Here is a 23147-nt window from a genome sequence, read left to right on the forward strand (position 1 = left end):
CCATCCTGCCCTGCCTATCTAAGGTCTTCGAAAGCCAAGTCAACAAACAGGTCACTGACCATCTTGAATCCCACCGTACCTTCTCCGCTGTGCAATCTGGTTTCCGAGCCGGTCACGGGTGTACCTCAGCCACGCTCAAGGTACTAAACGATATCATAACCGCCATCGATAAAAGACAGTACTGTGCAGCCGTCTTCATAGACCTTGCCAAGGCTTTCGACTCTGTCAATCACCGTATTCTTATCGGCAGACTCAGTAGCCTCGGTTTTTCGGATGACTGCCTTGCCTGGTTCACCAATTACTTTGCAGACAGAGTTCAGTGTGTCAAATCGGAGGGCATGCTGTCCGGTCCTCTGGCAGTCTCTATGGGGGTGCCACAGGGTTCAATTCTCGGGCCGACTCTTTTCTCTGTATATATCAATGATGTTTCTCATGCTGCGGGCGATTCCCTGATCCACCTCTACGCAGACGACACCATTCTATATACTTCTGGCCCGTCCTTGGACACTGTGCTATCTAACCTCCAAACGAGCTTCAATGCCATACAGCACTCCTTCCGTGGCCTCCAACTGCTCTTAAACGCTAGTAAAACCAAATGCATGCTTTTCAACCGTTCGCTGCCTGCACCCGCACGCCTGACCAGCATCACCACCCTGGATGGTTCCAACCTTGAATATGTGGACATCTATAAGTAACTAGGTGTCTGGCTAGACTCTAAACTCTCCTTCCAGACCCATATCAAACATCTCCAATCGAAAATCAAATCAAGAGTCGGCTTTCTATTCCGCAACAAAGCCTCCTTCACTCACGCCGCCAAACTTACCCTAGTAAAACTGACTATCCTACCGATCCTCGACTTCGGCGATGTCATCTACAAATTGCTTCCAACACTCTACTCAGCAAACTGGATGCAGTTTATCACAGTGCCATCCGTTTTGTCACTAAAGCACCTTATACCACCCACCACTGCGACTTGTATGCTCTAGTCGGCTGGCCCTCGCTACATATTCGTCGCCAGACCCACTGGCTCCAGGTCATCTACAAGTCCATGCTAGGTAAAGCTCCGCCTTATCTCAGTTCACTGGTTACGATGGCAACACCCATCCGTAGCACGCGCTCCAGCAGGTGTATCTCACTGATCATCCCTAAAGCCAACACCTCATTTGGCCGCCTTTCGTTCCAGTTCTCTGCTGCCTGTGACTGGAACGAATTGCAAAAATCGCTGAAGTTGGAGACTTTTATCTCCCTCACCAACTTCAAACATCTGCTATCTGAGCAGCTAACCGATCGCTGCAGCTGTACATAGTCTATTGGTAAATAGCCCACCCATTTTCACCTACCTCATCCCCATACTGTTTTTATTTATTTATTTTTCTGCTCTTTTGCACACCAATATCTCTACCTGTACATAACCATTTGATCATTTATCACTCCAGTGTTAATCTGCATAATTGTAATTATTTGCCTACCTTCTCATGCCTTTTGCACACAATGTATATATAGACTACCCTTTTTTCTACTGTGTTATTGACTTGTTAATTGTTTACTCCATGTGTAACTCTGTGTTGTCTGTTCACACTGCTATGCCTTATCTTGGCCAGGTCGCAGTTGCAAATGAGAACTTGTTCTCAACTAGCCTACCTGGTTAAATAAAGGTGAAATAAATAAAATAAAATAAATAAAAAACGTTCTGACCTTAGTTCCTTTGTTATGTCTTTGTGTTAGTTTGGTCAGGGCGTGAGTTGGGTGGGTTGTCTATGTTCTTTTTTCTATGATTTGGGATTTCTGCGTTTGGCCTGGTATGGTTCTCAATCAGAGGCAGCTGTCAATCTTTGTCCCTGATTGAGAACCATACTTAGGTAGCCTGTTTTCCCACTGTTAGTTGTGGGTGATTATACTTTCTGTTTAGTGTGTGTTGCACCTGACGAAGCTGTTTCGGTTGTGTTTTTTTTTGTTTCTTTGTTAGATGTTGTTCAGTTTTAAATAAATAACATCAACACGTACCACGCTGCGCTTTGGTCCTCACCTTCTACCACCGACGGTCGTTACAAAATGAAGCAAATAGGAGGACCTGTTTCTTTGTTTAACCTCTCAACAACAGAAATAGCTGCATGTGCGCACTACCTCAAATCGCTTGGAGAAAATATGTATATTTTATTCAGCTTTGTTCAATTGTATTCTTCATACTATAAAATAATGCCACGGAATTCTAAGCAAATCCTGTCTGCTAAATGAACTAGTCGTAGCCCACAGCCACATGACATTAACCATATCAGGACCCTAACATAAGGACAACTCTGAGTGTGCTATTCTGTTCTTCTGAAATGTTCTTCATATCATGTTTCTTTAGACCTGTCTAAAATAAATAATGGATTTATTGTGAAGGTGTAGGCTATATTACATGGATTTATTAGACTTTTTTTACAATGTAGATGTTCCAAAGGTCATCAGTGGCTTGTAGGCTGTGTGGAAGCCAGGAGATGCTAAATGTGTTTATGTTAATTAACGGTCAACTACTATGAGACCGACAGTTATTTGCTTGACAGGAGGACCGAGAGAGAAGAAGGACCTCTAGCTCCTCTGTGACACACAGAACGTGGGACTGCAGGGCGGATGACAAAACAGTTTCTGGATGCATTCATGACTCACACAGTCATACAGGAAGCATTACAGCTGTTCATTTTTAGCATGCCTCTGCAGCAGTACCATAGATAGAAATTGGTTGAGCCATTACATAATTCCGCAGGAGCAACATCCCAGAAATGTTCCAAATGCACAAAAGAATATAAAACATTTCTCTAAAATGTGCAAAAAATGTGTTGACATCCTTGTTAGTCAGCATTTCTCCATTGCCAAGATAATTCATCCACCTGACATGTGGCATAACAAGAACCGGATAAAAACAGCATGATCATTACACAGGTGCACTTTGTGCTGGGGACAATAAAAGGCCACTCTAAAATGTGCAGTTTTGTCACACAACAAAATGCCACAGATGTGCAAGAACCTGATAAAAACAGCATGACGTATTCCTCTCTCATCTTTTTAAGCGGGAGAACTTGCACAATTGGTGGCTGACTAAATACTTTTTTGCCCCACTGTATATATATGGGATGTATAGAAATTACTGACAGTATGTGGATAGAATATGTAGTATATGTGTAGAATACATGGATAGTATATGTAGTATATGTAGTATATCTGTAGAATACATTGATAGTATATGTGTAGAATACATGGATAGTATATGGAGTATATGTAGTATATCTGTAGAATACATTGATAGTATATGTGTAGAATACATGGATAGTATATGTAGTATATCTGTAGAATACATGGATAGAATATGTAGTATATATGTAGAATACATGGATAGAATATGTAGTATATCAGTAGAATACATGGATAGTATATATAGTATATGTGTAGAATACATGGATAGAATATGTAGTATATGTGTAGAATACATGGATAGTATATGGAGTATATGTGTAGAATACATGGATAGTATATGGAGTATATGTAGTATATCTGTAGAATACATTGATAGTATATGGAGTATATGTAGTATATCTGTAGAATACATGGATAGTATATGTAGTATATGTAGTATATCTGTAGAATACATGGATAGTATATGTAGTATATGTAGTATATCTGTAGAATACATGGATAGTATATGTATTATATGTGTAGAATACATGGATAGTATATGTAGTATAAGTGTAGAATACATGGATAGTATATGTAGTATATGTAGTATATCTGTAGAATACATTGATAGTATATGGAGTATATGTAGTATATCTGTAGAATACATGGATAGTATATGTAGAATATGTAGTATATCTGTAGAATACATTGATAGTATATGGAGTATATGTAGTATATCTGTAGAATACATGGATAGTATATGTAGTATATCTGTAGAATACATGGATAGTATATGTAGTATATGTAGTATATCTGTAGAATACATGGATAGTATATGTATTATATGTGTAGAATACATGGATAGTATATGTAGTATAAGTGTAGAATACATGGATAGTATATGTAGTATATGTAGTATATCTGTAGAATACATTGATAGTATATGGAGTATATGTAGTATATCTGTAGAATACATGGATAGTATATGTAGAAGTATATCTGTAGAATACATGGATAGTATATGTGTAGAATACATTGATAGTATATCTGTAGAATACATGGATAGTATATGTGTAGAATACATTGATAGTATATGTGTAGAATACATGGATATAATCTAGTATATGGATAGAATATGTAGTATATGTAGTATATGTGTAGAATACATGGATAGTATATGTAGAATATGTAGTATATGTGTAGAATACATGGATAGAATATGTAGTATATGTAGTATATGTGTAGAATACATGGATAGAATAAGTAGTATATGTAGTATATGTGTAGAATACATTGATAGTATATGGAGTATATGTAGTATATCTGTAGAATACATGGATAGAATATGTAGTATGTGTAGAATATGTAGTATATCTGTAGAATACATGGATAGTATATGTAGTATATGTAGTATATGTGTAGAATACATGGATAGTATATGTAGTATATGTAGTATATGTGTAGAATACATTGATAGTTTATGGAGTATATGTAGTATATCTGTAGAATACATGGATAGAATATGTAGTATGTGTAGAATATTTAGTATATCTGTAGAATACATGGATAGTATATGTAGTATGTGTAGAATACATGGATAGTATATGTAGTATGTGTAGAATATGTAGTATATCTGTAGAATACATGGATAGTATATGTAGTATGTGTAGAATACATGGATAGTATATGTAGTATGTATAGAATATGTAGTATATCTGTAGAATACATGGATAGTATATGTAGTATGTGTAGAATACATGGATAGTATATGTAGTATGTGTAGAATATGTAGTATATCTGTAGAATACATGGATAGTATATGTAGTATGTGTAGAATACATGGATAGTATATGTAGTATGTGTAGAATATATAGTATATGTGTAGAATATATAGTATATGTGTAGAATATATAGTATATGTGTAGAATACATGGATAGAATCTAGTATGTGGATAGAATATGTAGTATATGTGTAGAATACATGGATAGAATATGTAGTATGTGTAGAATACATGGATAGTATATGTAGTATATGTGTAGAATACATGGATAGTATATGTAGTATATGTATTATATCTGTAGAATACATGGATAGTATATGTAGTATATGAGTAGAATACATGGATAGAATATGTAGTATGTGTAGAATACATGGATAGAATAGTATATGGATAGTATATGTAGTATATGAGTAGATCACATGGATAGAATATGTAGTATATCTGTAGAATACATGGATAGTATATTTAGTATATGTGTAGAATACATGGATAGTATATGTAGTATATGTGTAGAATACATGGATAGAATATGTAGTATATGTGTAGAATACATGGATAGTATATGTAGTATATGTAGTATATGAGTAGAATACATGGATAGAATATGTAGTATATCTGTAGAATACATGGATAGTATATGTAGTATATGTGTAAAATACATGGATAGAATATGTAGTATATGTGTAGAATACATGGATAGAATATGTAGTATATGGATAGTATATGTAGTATATGTGTAGAATACATGGATAGAATATGTAGTATATCTGTAGAATACATGGATAGAATATGTAGTATATCTGTAGAAAATGTGGGAAGCATCGTATATGTACAGCAATAGTTGAATAGGATGGACTTGACTAGAATATATTATATACATATGAAATGAGTAGAACCGTATGTAAACATTACTAAAGGGACCAGTGTTCCATTACTAAAGGGACCAGTGTTCCATTATTAAAGTGACCAGTGTTCCACTACTAAAGGGACCAGTGTTCCATTACTAAAGAGACCAGTGTTCCATTATTAAAGTGACCAGTGTTCCATTACTAAAGGGACCAGTGTTCCATTACTAAAGGGACCAGTGTTCCAATACTAAAGGGACCAGTGTTCCATTACTAAAGGGACCAGTGTTCCATTACTAAAGGGACCAGTGTTCCATTACTAAAGGGACCAGTGTTCCATTACTAAAGGGACCAGTGTTCCATTACTAAAGGGACCAGTGTTCCACTACCAAAGGGACCAGTAGTGTTCCATTACTAAAGGGACCAGTGGTGTTCCATTACTAAAGGGACCAGTGGTGTTCCATTACTAAAGGGACCAGTGTTCCATTACTAAAGGGACCAGTAGTGTTCCACTACCAAAGGGACCAGTGTTCCATTACTAAAGGGACCAGTGTTCCATTACTAAAGGGACCAGTATTCCATTACTAAAGGGACCAGTGTTCCTTTACTAAAGGGACAAGTGTTCCATTACTAAAGGGACCAGTGTTCCACTACCAAAGGGACCAGTGTTCCACTACTAAAGGGACCAGTAGTGTTCCATTACTAAAGGGACCAGTGGTGTTCCATTACTAAAGGGACCAGTGGTGTTCCATTACTAAAGGGACCAGTGTTCCATTACTAAAGGGACCAGTGTTCCATTACTAAAGGGACCAGTGTTCCACTACCAAAGGGACCAGTGTTCCACTACTAAAGGGACCAGTGTTCCATTACTAAAGGGACCAGTGTTCCACTACCAAAGGGACCAGTGTTCCATTACTAAAGGGACCAGTGTTCCATTACTAAAGGGACCAGTGTTCCATTACTAAAGGGACCAGTGTTCCACTACTAAAGGGACCAGTGTTCCATTACTAAAGGGACCAGTGTTCCATTACTAAAGGGACCAGTGTTCCATTACTAAAGGGACCAGTGTTCCACTACCAAAGGGACCAGTGTTCCATTACTAAAGGGACCAGTGTTCCACTACCAAAAGGACCAGTGTTCCATTACTAAAGGGACCAGTGTTCCACTACCAAAGGGACCAGTGTTCCATTACTAAAGGGACCAGTGTTCCATTACTAAAGGGACCAGTGTTCCACTACTAAAGGGACCAGTGTTCCATTACTAAAGGGACCAGTGTTCCATTACTAAAGGGACCAGTGTTCCATTACTAAAGGGACCAGTGTTCCATTACTAAAGGGACCAGTGTTCCACTACTAAAGGGACCAGTGTTCCATTACTAAAGGGACCAGTGTTCCATTACTAAAGGGACCAGTGTTCCATTACTAAAGGGACCAGTGTTCCATTACTAAAGGGACCAGTGTTCCACTACCAAAGGGACCAGTGTTCCACTACCAAAGGGACCAGTGTTCCACTACTAAAGGGACCAGTGTTCCATTACTAAAGGGACCAGTGTTCCATTACTAAAGGGACCAGTGTTCCACTACTAAAGGGACCAGTGTTCCACTACTAAAGGGACCAGTGTTCCATTACTAAAGGGACCAGTGTTCCATTACTAAAGGGACCAGTAGTGTTCCATTACTAAAGGGACCAGTAGTGTTCCATTACTAAAGGGACCAGTGGTGTTCCATTACTAAAGGGACCAGTGGTGTTCCATTACTAAAGGGACCAGTGTTCCATTACTAAAGGGACCAGTAGTGTTCCACTACCAAAGGGACCAGTGTTCCATTACTAAAGGGACCAGTGTTCCATTACTAAAGGGACCAGTATTCCATTACTAAAGGGACCAGTGTTCCTTTACTAAAGGGACAAGTGTTCCATTACTAAAGGGACCAGTGTTCCACTACCAAAGGGACCAGTGTTCCACTACTAAAGGGACCAGTAGTGTTCCATTACTAAAGGGACCAGTGTTCCATTACTAAAGGGACCAGTGTTCCATTACTAAAGGGACCAGTGTTCCATTACTAAAGGGACCAGTGTTCCACTACTAAAGGGACCAGTGTTCCATTACTAAAGGGACCAGTGTTCCATTACTAAAGGGACCAGTAGTGTTCCATTACTAAAGGGACCAGTGTACCATTACTAAAGGGACCAGTGTACCATGTCTATGTACAGGGATGAGTAACCGGGTGGTTGCCGCAAGTGACAGTGACTAAGTTCAGGGTACTGGGTGGAGGCCGGCTAATGATGTCTATTTAGCAGTCTGATGGCCTTGAGATAGAAGCTGTTTTTCAGTCTCTCTGTGCCAGCTTTGATTAACCTGTACTGACATTTTTTATTTAACCTTTATTTAACTAGGCAAATCAGTTAAGAACAAATTCTTATTTTCAATGACAGCCTAAGAACAGAGTGTTAACTGCCTGTTCAGGGGCAGAATGACAGATTTTTTACCTTGTCAGCTCAGGGATTTGATCTTGCAATCTTTCAATTACAAGTCCAACGCTCTAACCACTAGGCTGCCTGCCGCCTTCTGGATGGTAGCAGGGTGAACAGGCTGTGGCTCAGGTGGTTGATGTCCATGATGATCTTTTTGGCCATCCTGTGACATCGGGTGCTGTAGATGTCCAGGCAGTGTGCCCCTGGTGATGAGTTGGGCTGACCACACCAACCTCCAGAGAGCCCTGTGGTTGCAGACGGTGCAGTTGCCGTACCAGGCGGTGATACAGCTTGACAGGATGCTCTTAATGGTGCATCTGTAAAGGTGTGTGAGGGTTTTAGGTGACAAGCCGAATTTCTTCAGCCTCCTGTGTGGGTGGACCATTTCAGATTGTCACTGACGTGTACGCCGAGGAACTTGAAGCTTTTCACCTTCTCCACCGCTGTCCCGTTGATGTGGATAGGGGCGTGCGCCCTCTGCTGTGTCCTGAAGTCCACGATCAGCTCCTTTGTTTTGTCGACATTGAGTGAGAGGTTATTTTCCTGACACCACACTCCCCAGGGCCCTCACCTCCTCCCTGTAGGCTGTCTCGTCATTGTTGGTAATCATGCCTACCACTGTTGTGTTGTCTGCAAACTTGATGATTGAGTTGGAGAGGTGCATGGCCACGCAGTCCTGGGTGAACAGGGAGTACAGGAGGGGGCTGAGCAAGCACCCTTGTGGGGCCCCAGTGTTGAGAATCAGTGAGGCAGAAGTGTTGTTGCCTACCTTCACCAACTGGAGGCGGCCCGTCAGGAAGTCCAGGACCCAGTTGCACAGAGCAGGGTTCTGACCCAGGGCCCCCAGCTTAATGATGAGCTTGGAGGGTTCTATAGTGTTGAAGGTTGAGCTATAGTCAATGAACAGCAATCTTACATAGGTATTCCTCTGGGATAGGGTAGTGTGCAGTGCGATGGCGATTGCGTCATCCCTGAATCTATTGGGGCTGTACGCAAATTGCAGTGGGTCTAGGGTGTCAGGTAGGGTGGAGGTGATATGATCCTTGACTAGTCTCTCAAAGCACCTCATGATGACAGAGGTAACTGCTACGTGAATCATTTAGGTTCAGTTACCTTTGCTTTCTTTGGTTGAGGAACAATGGTGGCCATCGTGAAGCATGTGGAATCAGCAGACTGGGATAGCGAGAGATTGAATATGTCCATAAACACACCAGCCAGCTGGTCTGTGCATGCTCTGAGGACGCGGCTAGGGATGCCTTCTGGGCCGGCAGCCTTGCAAGCGTTAACATGCTTAAATGTCTTACTCACGTCGGCCGCGGAGAACGAGAGTTCACAGTCCTCGGGAACGACATGGTGCATAGAACCATAGAAGCACAGTGACTTATGCCTCAATGCGGTTAAATTTGTGTCTTATTTGAGGTGTGGCTTTCAGTTAATTATTTTTGGCCACCCATCCCATGAGAGTGAATGTCATTCCAGTGCACTGCTATGACTTCTATCTGATGGTGTTTACATGTTTAGGTAAAAAGACAAATAATGTTCCGTTTGGAACACTGACAAGTAAAGAGCGTCTGATTGGGTGGGCCCCAGTGGGTGGGCCCCGGCTTCCCAGTGGGTGGGCCCCAGTGGGTGGGCCCAGGCTCCCCAGTGGGTGGGCCCAGGCTCCCCAGTGGGTGGGCCCAGGCTCCCCAGTGGGTGGGCCCAGGCTCCCCAGTGGGTGGGCCCAGGCTTCCCAGTGGGTGGGCCCAGGCTCCCCAGTGGGTGGGCCCAGGCTCCCCAGTGGGTGGGCCCAGGCTTCCCAGTGGGTGGGCCCAGGCTTTCCAGTGGGTGGGCCCAGGCTCCCCAGTGGGTGGGCCCAGGCTCCCCAGTGGGTGGGCCCAGGCTCCCCAGTGCGTGGGCCCAGGCTCCCCAGTGGGTGGGCCCAGGCTCCCCAGTGGGTGGGCCCAGGCTTCCCAGTGGGTGGGCCCAGGCTTCCCAGGAGTCTCATGAAACAGAGTGGGATCATTTGAGTGAACAGTTTGTGGTACGACAACGTGTGAATATTCCCCAATTTAACGGTGCGAGGAAGCAACACATGACTAAACGTGACACGCTGAATCAGCAATAGTGTGAAGGGAATAAGTTGTACTGTACCTGATGTGAACGCTCTCTCCATAGGGCAACACTGAGAACACCGCAAACAGAGAACGCTTGGCACAGATCAACACGATCCTGGAGACACATCGGCCACGTCAGACAGGGATGAAGGGAGAGAAGCAGACATACAGATAGATTAAATATCTCTGTTGCTCTCTTACTCTAAAACATTTGCTTGGCCCAATAACATTTACACATGTAGGTCTATTTCATGTCAATATAACACCAATGAATTGACTTGGGAGAAGAAAAAAAAAACACTCCTATGACTAGGTTTGATGGAAACAAGGATGCTGTGTGTTGTGTAAACATTGCCCTGAATATTAACCTACACAGCTCTATAATGACCCTAGTGGGACAAGTATCAGCTGAATAATCAGCTATGTCCCCTCAACATTTTACGAGGTTGACATACACACAGGAGGCACCTCTGCCATTACCCTAGTTGGACCAGTATCAGCGGGAGGACCAGATGTGGCTAACACCTAACGTTACACCGTCCTGCGTCATAACGAAGTTACTGTCCATTAGTCTACAGCTAACATTATCAAAGAGGATGTATGTGTAACCGATGTGAAATGGCTAGCTTAGTTAGCGGTGGTGCTAGTGTAACTGATGTGAAATGGCTAGCTTAGTTAGCGGTGGTGCTAGTGTAACCGATGTGAAATGGCTAGCTTAGTTAGCGGTGGTGCGCGCTAATAGCGTTTCAAATCGGTGACGTCACTTGCTCTGAGGCCTTGAAGTAGTAGTTCCCCTTGCTCTGCAAGGGCCGAGGCTTTTGTGGCGCGATGGGTAACGATGCTTCGTGGGTGACTGTTGATGTGTAAGATGTAAGGATTGGAGAGAAGGAGGCGTGTCTTAAGGGGGATATATATATATAAATAATACATATTTTCCACCATAATTTGCAAATAAATTCATTAAAAATCCTACAATGTGATTTTCTGGATTTTTCTCTCTCATTTTGTCTGTCATAGTTGAAGTGTACTACCTATGATGAAAATTACAGGCCTCTCTCATCTTTTTAAGTGGGAGAACTTGCACAATTGGTGGCTGACTAAATACTTTTTTGCCCCACTGTATATCTGTGATGGGAGAAATGTTGGGTTGTCTGAATTACAGCTGTACAGACCCTTTGGGAAGAATTCAACTTGGTTAAAGCTTCTCTAGTATCTGATTTTAGTGTCTGTGAATTTTGGCAGTTACATGTATGTTCCTCATTGGTATTAAAGGCTGTGTGAGAGTTACAATAGATTTTTAATGAATGGTACTGCAGCGTATTTAAGTCCTCATCAAAACCCCGAACTGGACCTTTGTTCATGCACCTCTGGGTTTGGACAGAAGACACAGAGACATTGTGTCAAAAGGATGAAGGTCACTGTCTCTTCTTCCAAACACAGGACGTTCTGTGGGAGAATGAGGAAGTGCTTCAGGAAGTGCAGCTGTTCACACCTGCTGCCCCGCGTGTCGTACTGTCTCATGTTCTTGATGAAGTGGACCTTCTTCACAGGGCGAGGTCTGGGAGAGCCCGACAGGTTACGAGTCCGACTGGAAGGGGGAGTGGGAGGAATGAGGGGGGAGGGAAGCAAGATAGGGAAGGAGGGAGGCAAGAGAGAGGGAAGGAGGGAGATGAGAGAGAGGGAAGGAGGGAGGGATAAAGAGAGGAGGGAGGGAGGCAAGAGAGAGGGAAGGAGGGAGAGAGAAAGAGAAGTAAAGAGGAAGGAAAGAGAGGGAAGGAGGGAGAGAGAGGGAGGGAAGGAGGGAGAGAGAGGGAGGGAAGGAAGGAGGGAGGGAGAGGGAGGGAAGGAGGGAGAGAGAGGGAGGGAAGGGAGGCAAGAGAGAGGGAAGAAGGGAGAGAGAGAGAAAGAGATGGAAGGAGGGAGAGAGAGAGGGAAGAAGGGAGAGAGAGAGAGAGAAGGGAGAGAGATGGAAGGAGGGAGAGAGAGGGAAGGAGGGAGAGAGAGAGATATGGAAGGAGGGAGAGAGAGAGAGGGAGAGAGAGGAGGGAGAGAGAGATGGAAGGAGGGAGAGAGAGAGAGATGGAAGGAGGGAGAGAGAGAGAGAGAGAGAGGAGGGAGAGAGAGATGGAAGGAGGGAGAGAGAGAGAGATGGAAGGAGGGAGAGAGAGATGGAAGGAGGGAGAGAGAGATGGAAGGAGGGAGAGAGATGGAAGGAGGGAGAGAGAGATGGAAGGAGGGAGAAAGAGAGGGAAGGAGAGAGAGAAGTACAGTTAGTCATGAAACACAGACAAGCGACTCCCCAGTTTCCAGTCCCAACAGTCACCAATCATCACAGTAAACAAAACTGCTAATGGCATTGGCTGAATCCAAGCCTTTGTGACTGTGATGAAACGTATGCAGTGATCAGGGACAGTCAACCTGTGATCACTGTGTGTTCCCTGGGGGGAGAAGTCAACCTGTGATCACTGTGTGTTCCCTGGGGGGAGAAGTCAACCTGTGTTCACTCTGTGTTCCCTGGGGGGAGGAGTCAACCTGTGGTTACTCTGTGTGTTCCCTGGGGGGAGGAATCCCTCCCCTCATCCCTCTCTCCTCTCATTTCCCTCTCCCTCTCATTCTCCTAACCAGTATTGTCTGGTGGTTTTTGGGTCCTGTGTTTAGTCTATATGCAGGGGAGAGAGGGAGAGACTCAAACCAGATATTTATCTCTCAGCTTCACATAGATGGCTCCGACCACCATCAATCAAATAAGAACTGTCTGATAAATGAGGGGTATTTTAGACGATGACACCTAGTTATATAGTTAGCTAGCTAACTATATAGCTACTGAAACAGATTATGTCGTTTTGCTATGTTTTTGGGGAAGAACATTGTTTGCCTCCATCAACTAGCTAGCTTTTTTTAATGACCAGCATTGTAGGTGCGCGAGACAACTTTACCAGCATCATAGCATATGTATTGATGAATCGCTGTGATATATGAAAGATGAGTGATAATGTAATCAATGTGTAATAACTAGAGGTCGACTGATTATTATTTTTTCAATGCCGATACCGATACTTGGAGGACCAAAAAAATCTGATACTGATTAATCAGCCGATTTTTATATACATTTGTAATAATGACAATTACAACAATACTGAATGAACACTTTTATTTTAACTTCGTATAATACATAAATACCATCCATTTAGTCTCAAATAAATAATGAAACATGTTCAATTTGGTTTAAATAATGCAAAAACAAAGTGTTGGAGAATAGAGTAAAAGTGCAATATGTGCCATGTAAAAAAGCTAACGTTTAAGTTCTTTGCTCAGAACATGAGAACATATGAAAACTGGTGGTTCCTTTTAACATGAGACTTCAAAATTCCCAGTTAATTAAGAAGTTTAAGGTTGTAGTTATTATAGGAATTATAGGACTATTTCTCTCTATACCATTTGTATTTCATATACAGTGGGGCAAAAAAGTATTTAGTCAGCCACCAATTGTGCAAGTTCTCCCATTTAAAAAGATGAGGCCTGTAATTTTCATCGTAGGTACACTTTGAATGGATTTATTTGCAAATTATGGTGGAAAATAAGTGTACCTATGATGAAAATTACAGGCCTCTCTCATCTTTTTAAGTGGGATAACTTGCACAATTGGTGGCTGACTAAATACTTTTTGGCCCCACTGTACCTTTAACTATTGGATGTTTTTATATATACTATAGTATTGCCAGCCTAATCTCGGGAGTTGATAGGCTTGAAGTCATAAACAGAGCTGTGCTTCAAGCATTGCTAAGACCTACTGGCAAACGCAGGAAAGTGCTGTTTGAATGAATGCTTACGAGCCTGCTGCCTCCTACCACCGCTCAGTCAGACTGCTCTATCAAATATCAAATCATAGACTTAATTATAATAAGCACACAGAAATTCATTAATATGGTCAAGTCTGGAAACTCATTTAGAAAACAAAAAGTTTATTCTTTCAGTGAAATACGGAACTGTTCAGTATTTTATTGAATGGATGGCAACCCTAAGTCTAAATATTGCTGTTACATTTTCAGCGATGCGCTTTTGTTAAATCACCCGTTTGGCGAAGTCGAAGTAGGCTGTGATTCGATGATAAATGAACAGGCACCGCGTTGATTATATACAACGCAGGACAAGCTAGTTAACCTAGTAATATCAACCATAACTAGTGATTATGTTAAGATTGATTGTTTTTTTTAATAAGATATGTTTAATGCTAGCTAGCAACTTACCTTGGCTCCTTGCAGCCACAAGGTCCTTTTGACGCTGCACTCGCGTAACAGGTGGTCAGCCTGCCACTCAGTCTCCTCGTGGATCAATGTAATCGGCCATAATCGCCGTCCAAAAATGCAGATTACCGATTGTTATAAAAACTTGAAATCGAATGAATTGGCTGATTAATAATCGGTCTCTACTCTGAACCAATTATATAAATTTGGGGGCAGGTCGAAAAAGCATTAAACATTAATGGCTTTCTTCTTTTCACTCATTCATTTAGGTTATATATTATTATTATTATATATATTAGGTTTAGTATTCTGGTGTAACTACTATGTTGTTGATCCATCCTCAGTTTTCTCCTATCGCAGTAAAATTAATTAAACATTAAACTCTGAATAAATAGATTTAGATTTTGTCCCCCCACACCAAACGCAAATCACAACACGCAGGTTAAAATATCAAAACAAAGTCTGAACCAATTACTGTATGTGGGAACTCCTTCAAGACTGTTGGAAAACCATTCCAGGTGAAGCTGGTTGAGAGAATGCCAAGAGTGTGCAAAGCTGTCATTAAGGCAAAGGGTGGCTACTTTGAAAAATCTGATATAAAATATATTTTGATTCGTTTAAACACTTTTTTTGGTTACTACATGATTCCATGTCGGTAATTTCATTGTTTTGATGTCTTCACTATTATTCTACAATGTAGAAAACAGTCAAAATAAAGAAAAACCCTTGAATGAGTAGGTCTTCTAAAATGTTTGACCGGTAGTATATATATATATATATAGCTGTAACCCTAAGGCATATCTCTCTCTCTCTCTCTCTCTCTCTCTCTCTCTCTCTCTCTCTCTCTCTCTCTCTCTCTCTCTCTCTCTCTCTCTCTCTCTCTCTCTCTCTCTCTCTCTCTCTCTCTCTCTCTCTCTCTCTCTCTCTCTCTCTCTCTCTCTCTCTCTCTCTCTCTCTCTCTCTCTCTCTCTCTCTCTCTCTCTCTCTCTCTCTCTCTCTCTCTCTCTCTCACCACTCTCACCACTCTCACCACTCTCACCACTCTTTCCCTCCTCCACCTTCTCTCTCTCTCTCTCTCTGTTGTTTTTAATCAGAGATACTGAGCTGACTGGGGATCAGTGTGCTGATCTTGGTTCAAGGTTTCAGGGGCAGGCAGCAGTCAGTCAGGGCTGTGACATCACCGTCCAAGGGCTTTAGCTTTAAATACTTTTAAATCCTTAGCTAGCCTTTACTGTGGCGCTAGCTTTATGAGTGCTGTTAGGGCTGGAGTGGTAGCTGCTAGCTTCACTGCCCTAGATGTTGATATGGTGCCCTTAAACCCTGCTGTGTAGCACTAGACTGGCTCTATCAGTGCTGTTACTGTAGCCGCTAGCTTAAATCAGTACTGTGCTCTCGATGCTGATTGGTGATCTAGGAATGTTACTATAAACTTTACTGGTTGCTGATTGGTGGTCTGGTCATTCAGGTCGTCCAGGGACAGTCAAATACACAAGGATGAAAGGTGGAGCTTTGTCTCTTTTGGTTATGACTCAGGACATGCACACCCTTATTGTGATCACATGTTTAAATGATTCAACTGACCTCTAATTACCAGTCTACCAAAGGTCGTACATCATGACGGAAGTGGTTTGTATGTGGTTTATAAAACATTCCCTGGTAGAATAGTGGGAATCAGTGAATGGTGAATTGGCCTAATGTCCTCATGTCAGTATCAGTGTGGAGGTTGAGGCTTAGTAACATCCTCTGATGGGAGATCTAATACTAATTAAGTATTAACAGAAGATAGCCTACGGCTGAGGAAGGAAGATACTGTGCGTGTGCATGTGTGTGCGTGTGGTGTGTGTGTGCGTGTGCATGTGTGTGCGTGTGGTGTGTGTGTGCGTGTGCATGTGTGTTAACTATTCTTGTGGGGACCTAAAATAATACTAAACAAACAAAATGTGAACAACTGCCATTTCTAGGGGGTTTAGGGGTAAGGTTAGACTGAGTTTTAGGGATAGAATTAGTTTAAGGGTTGGAATGAGGTTAAGTGTTAGGGTTAGGAGCTAGGGTTAGTTTTAGGGTTAGGGTTAAGGTTAGGAGCTAGGGTTAGTTTTAGGGTTAGGTTTTTGGGTTAAGGTTAGGAGCTAGAGTTAAGGTTAGGGGTACAGGTTAGGGTAAGGGTTAGGGGTTAAGGAATATATCATTTTTAATGGGACTGAATTGTATGTCCCCACAAGGTTAGCTGCGCAAGAATGTGCGTGCGGAGTACATGATTTTATCCACAATATTTTTTTATCCACGGTATTGTTTTATCCACGGTATTGTTTTATCCACGGTATTGTTTTATCCACGGTATTGTTTTATCTACGGTATTGTTTTATCCACGGTATTGTTTTATCCATGGTATTGTTTTATCTACGGTATTGTTTTATCCACGGTATTGTTTTATCTACGGTATTGTTTTATCCATGGTATTGTTTTATCCACGGTATTGTTTTATTCACGGTATTGTTTTATCCATGGTATTGTTTTATCTATGGTATTGTGTTTCCAACTTGAATAACGATAGAAATTATTATCGTTCAGAAAGTTTTCAGACCCCTTAACTTTTTCCACATTTTGTTACATTAAAGCCTTATTCTAAAATTGATTTAGAAAAAAATATCCTTATTAATCTACAATCATAATGACAAAAAGCAAAAACAGAAATACCTTATTTACATAAGTATTCAAACCCTTCGCTATGAGACTCGATATTGAGCTCAGTTGCATCTTGTTTCCATTGATCAAAAAACTAAGCCATGAGGTTGAAGGAATTGTCGGTAGAGCTCCGGGACAGGATTGTGTCGAGGCACAGATCTGGGGAAGGCTACCAAAACATTTCTAGAGCATTGAAGGTCCCCAAGAACACAGTAGCCTCCAACATTCTTAAACGGAAGAAGTTTGGAACCACCAAGACTCTTCTTAGAGCTGGCTGCTCGGCCAAACTGAGCAATCGGGGGAGAAGGGCCTTGGTCAGGGAGGTGACCAAGAACCCAGTGACCAAGAACCGACAGAGCTCCAGAGTTCCTCTGTGGAGATGGGAGAACCTTCCAGAAGGACAACCACCTCTGCAGCACTCCACCAATCAGGCCTTTACGGTAGAGTGGCCAGACGGAAGACAATCCTCAGTAAAAAGGCACATGACAGTCCACTTGGAGTTAGCCCAAAGGTACCTAAATAACCCTCAGACCATGAGAAACAAGATTCTCTGGTCTGATGAAACAAAGATTAAAATATTTGGCCTGAATGCCAAGGGTCACGTCTGGAGGAAACCTGGCACCATCCCTACGGTGAAGCACGGTGGTGGCAGCATCATGCTGTCGGGATGTTTTTCAGCAGCAGGGACTGGGAGACTAGTCAGGATTGACAGAAAGATGAACGAAGCAAAGTACAGAGAGATCCTTGATGAAAACTTTCTCCAAAGCTCTCAGGACCTCAGACTGGGGGCGAAGGTTCACCTTCCAACAGGACAACGACCCTAAGCACACAGCCAAGACAACGTAGGAGTGGCTTCAGGACAAGTCTCTGAATATCCTTGAGTGGCCCAACCGGAGCCCGGACTTGACTTGAACCCGATCGACCATCTCTGGAGAGACCTGAAAATAGCTGTGCATCGACGCTCCCCATCCAACCTGACAGAGCTTGAGAGGATCTGCAGAGAAGAATGGGAGAAACTCCCCAAATACAGGTGTGCCAAGTTTATAGCGTCATACCCAAGAAGACTGGAGGCTGTAATCTCTGTCCAAGGTGCTTCAACAAAGTACTGAGTAAAGGGTCTGAGGACAGATGTAAATGGGATATTTCAGGGTTTTTTCTTTTTTCTTTATACATTTGCCCAAAATTATACAAACCTGTTTTTGCTTTCTCATTATGGGGTATCGTGTGTAGATTGATGAGGGGGGGGGGGGGGGGGGGGGGGACAAACAATTTAATCAATTTTAGAACAAAAGCTGTAACGTAACAACATGTGGAAAAAGTTCAAGGGGTCTGAATACTTTCCTGAATACATTCTACTACAGTAATATCAACAGTTCCCTCCCTTTCAGTTTACCATTAGGTACTACTGTTTGAATAGTAACACCAGCAGGACCAGGACATACACTGACTGACAAATTGAACCCCATTCCGAAACGAAAATGACAATCCTATTGTATTAGCATCGTATAATAGCTCTTAGGGTGAACCATCACTACTGATATTTCCTGCTGCTTACCTACCTGACTCCTACAGTAGTATTATTCATGGATTGGGACACGGCCTACTGACTGCGACAAATTGAACCCCATTCCCAGCATCGCATAATAGCTCTTAGGGTGAACCATCACTACTAATATTTCCTGCTGCTTACCTACCTGACTCCTACAGTAGTATTATTCATGGATTGGGACACGGACTACTGACTGACAAATTGAAACCCAACCGCCGTCAAAAACCCCAATCTCATTTTGAAACAGAAATTACAATTTGTTTTGTATTAGCGTTGCACAATGATTATAATCACAGATTAACCATCACTAGCCTAATATTTTCCTATTTTTTTTTTAAGAAGGGGGGTTGAAGGTTGACTGACATCAATTAAGAGACATTATCGCATTTGGTGGGAAAATTCCAGACTGAGAATTCCTGGCAGAAACTACGTCTGCATCCCAAAATGCCACCCTATTCCCTATGGGCCCTGGTCACAAGTAGTGTACACTATATAGGGAATAGGGCCCTGGTCACAAGTAGTGTACACTATATATGGAATAGGGCCCTGGTCACAAGTAGTGTGCACTATATAGAGAATAGGGCCCTGGTCACAAGTAGTGTGCACTATATAGGGAATAGGGTCCTGGTCACAAGTAGTGTGCACTATATAGGGAATAGGGCCCTGGTCACAAGTAGTGTGCACTATATAGGGAATAGGGCCCTGGTCACAAGTAGTGTGCACCCTATTCCCTATGGGCCCTGGTCACAAGTAGTGTGCACCATATTCCCTATGGGTCCTGGTCACAAGTAGTGTGCACCCTATTCCCTATGGGCCCTGGTCACAAGTAGTGTGCACTATATATAGGGAATAGGGCCCTGGTCACAAGTAGTGTGCACTATATAGGGAATAGGGCCCTGGTCACAAGTAGTGTGCACTATATAGGGAATAGGGCCCTGATCACAAGTAGTGTGCACTATATAGGGAATAGGGCCCTGGTCAAAAGTAGTGTACACCCTATTCCCTATGGACCCTGGTCACAAGTAGTGTGCACCCTATTCCCTATGGGCCCTGGTCACAAGTAGTGTGCACTATATAGGGAATAGGGCCCTGGTCACAAGTAGTGTGCACTATATAGGGAATAGGGCCCTGGTCACAAGTAGTGTGCACTATATAGGGAATAGGGCCCTGGTCACAAGTAGTGTACACTATATAGGGAATAGGGCCCTGGTCACAAGTAGTGTACACTATATAGGGAATAGGGCCCTGGTCACAAGTAGTGTGCACCCTATTCCCTATGGGTCCTGGTCACAAGTAGTGTGCACCCTATTCCCTATGGGCCCTGGTCACAAGTAGTGTGCACTATATAGGGAATAGGGCCCTGGTCACAAGTAGTGTGCACTATATAGGGAATAGGGCCCTGGTCACAAGTAGTATGCACTATATAGGGAATAGGGCCCTGGTCACAAGTAGTGTACACTATATAGGGAATAGGGCCCTGGTCACAAGTAGTGTACACTAGAGTGCCATTTGGGATGTTTGCTACATGAACATCTGGCTGGGGTCATGAGAACACAGTGACATGTCGTCTCGTTTCAGATAAACTCTGTTACATAGTCTAGATTGTTTTTGTTTTCCTTACAAAATACCAGGTGGCCTATGGGTCTGACAGACAGACTCTATTGGACAGACATGCCTGTATTAGGAGAAAAAGCAACCATGTACGTTATCTGTCCTGGAATGGCTATCTGTTAGCAGATAGACAGATGACATATTATGTTAAGTGGGTGAAAGGCTGGGGCTGTGTGTGTGTGTGTGTGTGTGTGTGTCTCAAACTGTTTATACGGGAGTTAATTAATTTGTCTCTGGAGACTGACAGCCTGGGAAGAGAGCGGGTAGAGCATAGCAGAGGACAGAGGCTCGTCAACATGGGTTACACTGCTTTCACATAGGAATATACGGAATAGCCACAGGAAGTAGTTTGGGGGGGTGGGGGTGCTGGCGCTGCGGACGGCTATATCGGTTGGGTAATAAGAGGACTATTAAAGGCCCAGTCCACTACTTTTGTGAAGAAAACAAACATGTTTATATAACCTCCTTACAACCAGGCCCATTTTTACAACAAACACGGAGACAAGCAGACGTAGTGGCGAGCCGGTGTAGGTGGGCGTCTAGTTTAATAAATCCATTGAATATACACCATCAAAAAATTATTACATTATTACATTTGTTTAGGCAGGTCCTAACAAACATTATGCGACTAATATATATATATATATATATTTATATATTTTTTTTAATAATAGGAAATCATATTTTGAGTTTAATTAGGCCTGTTGTCACGGTGTCTGTGTAGCCAACGGCTATACCGTTTAACATGAAATCAATAGATATTTATTTTGTTCATTAAAACAGACCAGAAACACCCCGATCACAGTCAACAGGTAGTATTTTTCCCCACACAACTTGTGTCACGGGAAGGCGTGGAACTGCTGTCACCACTACCACTACGTATCTACAAAACAACACATTATATCTACAATACGACACATTATAACACCACTACATATCTACAATACAACACATTATAACACCACTACATATCTACAATACAACACATTATAACACCACTACATATCTACAACACATTATAACACCACTACATATCTACAACACATTATAACACCACTACATATCTACAACACATTATAACACCACTACATATCTACAACACATTATAACACCACTACATATCTACAACACATTATAACACCACTACATATCTACAACACATTATAACACCACTACATATCTACAATACAACACATTATAACACCACTACATATCTACAATACAACACATTATATCTACAATACAACACATTATAACACCACTACGTATCTACAATACAACACATTATAACACCACTACATATCTACAATACAACACATTATAACACCACTACATATCTACAATACAACACATTATATCTACAATACAACACATTATAACACCACTACATATCTACAATACAACACATTATAACACCACTACATATCTACAATACAACACATTATAACACCACTACATATCTACAACACATTATAACACCACTACATATCTACAACACATTATAACACCACTACATATCTACAACACATTATAACACCACTACATATCTACAATACAATACATTATAACACCACTACATATCTACAACACATTATAACACCACTACATATCTACAATACATTATAACACCACTACATATCTACAACACATTATAACACCACTACATATCTACAATACAACACATTATAACACCACTACATATCTACAATACAACACATTATAACACCACTACATATCTACAACACATTATAACACCACTACATATCTACAATACAACACATTATAACACTACTACATATCTACAATACAACACATTATTACACCACTACTCTACCACTACATATCTACAATAAAACACATTATTACGCCACTACTCTACCACTACATATCTACAATAAAACACATTATTACACCACTACTCTACCACTACATATCTACAATACAACACATTATAACACCACTACATATCGGTTTAGTGAATTTGCCAGATCAGAGGCAGTAGGGATGTCCAGGAATGTTCTCTTGATAAGTGTGTAAATGGGACCATTTCCCTGTCCTGCTAAGCATTCAAAATGTAGGGAGTACTTTAAAGTATTTTTACTTAATAAGTAGTACTTTAAAGTATTTTTACTTAATAAGTAGTACTTTAAAGTATTTTTACTTAATAAGTAGTACTTTATAGTATTTTTACTTAATAAGTAGTACTTTATAGTATTTTTACTTAAGTACTTTACACCACTGCTTTTTGGTCGACCTGACCAAATTCACATAGAAATGTGAGTTAAAGATCTGTCATACTCATTGAAAGCAAGTCTAAGAAGCGATAGATCTGTTCTGTGTGCGCTATTTCTATGCTTCCCCTTCTTAAGTTTAGTTTTTGTACACCGGCTTCAAAACAGCTAAAAATACAATGTTTTTTGGTCAATAGACAAGATATTTCACAGCCGTTTTAGATTTGTACAATGATTCTCTACATTTTACACTGCTGGTTTTGTCACATAAATTGAAATTAGGCGAACTGTTAGAATTTTAGGAACCAGAAAATGGCGATGCAATGTCTACATAGTGCCCCATTGAGTAATGGCAGCCTAGTGGTTAGAGCGTTGGACTAGTAACTGAAAGGTTGCAAGTTCAAACCCCCGAGCTGACAAGGTACAAATCTGTCGTCCTGCCCCCTGAACAAGACAGTTAACCCACTGTTCCTAGGCCGTCAT

At 41.5% G+C, this 23147-nt stretch overlaps 1 pseudogene; it reads right to left on the minus strand.

Moving 5' to 3' along the window:
- The window catches only part of LOC139369001 (CDK5 and ABL1 enzyme substrate 2-like), an 83057-nt pseudogene that overhangs the window by 35957 nt on the left and 23953 nt on the right, over positions 1-23147 (minus strand).

The sequence above is a fragment of the Oncorhynchus clarkii genome, chromosome 16, assembly GCF_045791955.1.
Source record: "Oncorhynchus clarkii lewisi isolate Uvic-CL-2024 chromosome 16, UVic_Ocla_1.0, whole genome shotgun sequence".
NCBI classification, from domain to species: domain Eukaryota; kingdom Metazoa; phylum Chordata; class Actinopteri; order Salmoniformes; family Salmonidae; genus Oncorhynchus; species Oncorhynchus clarkii.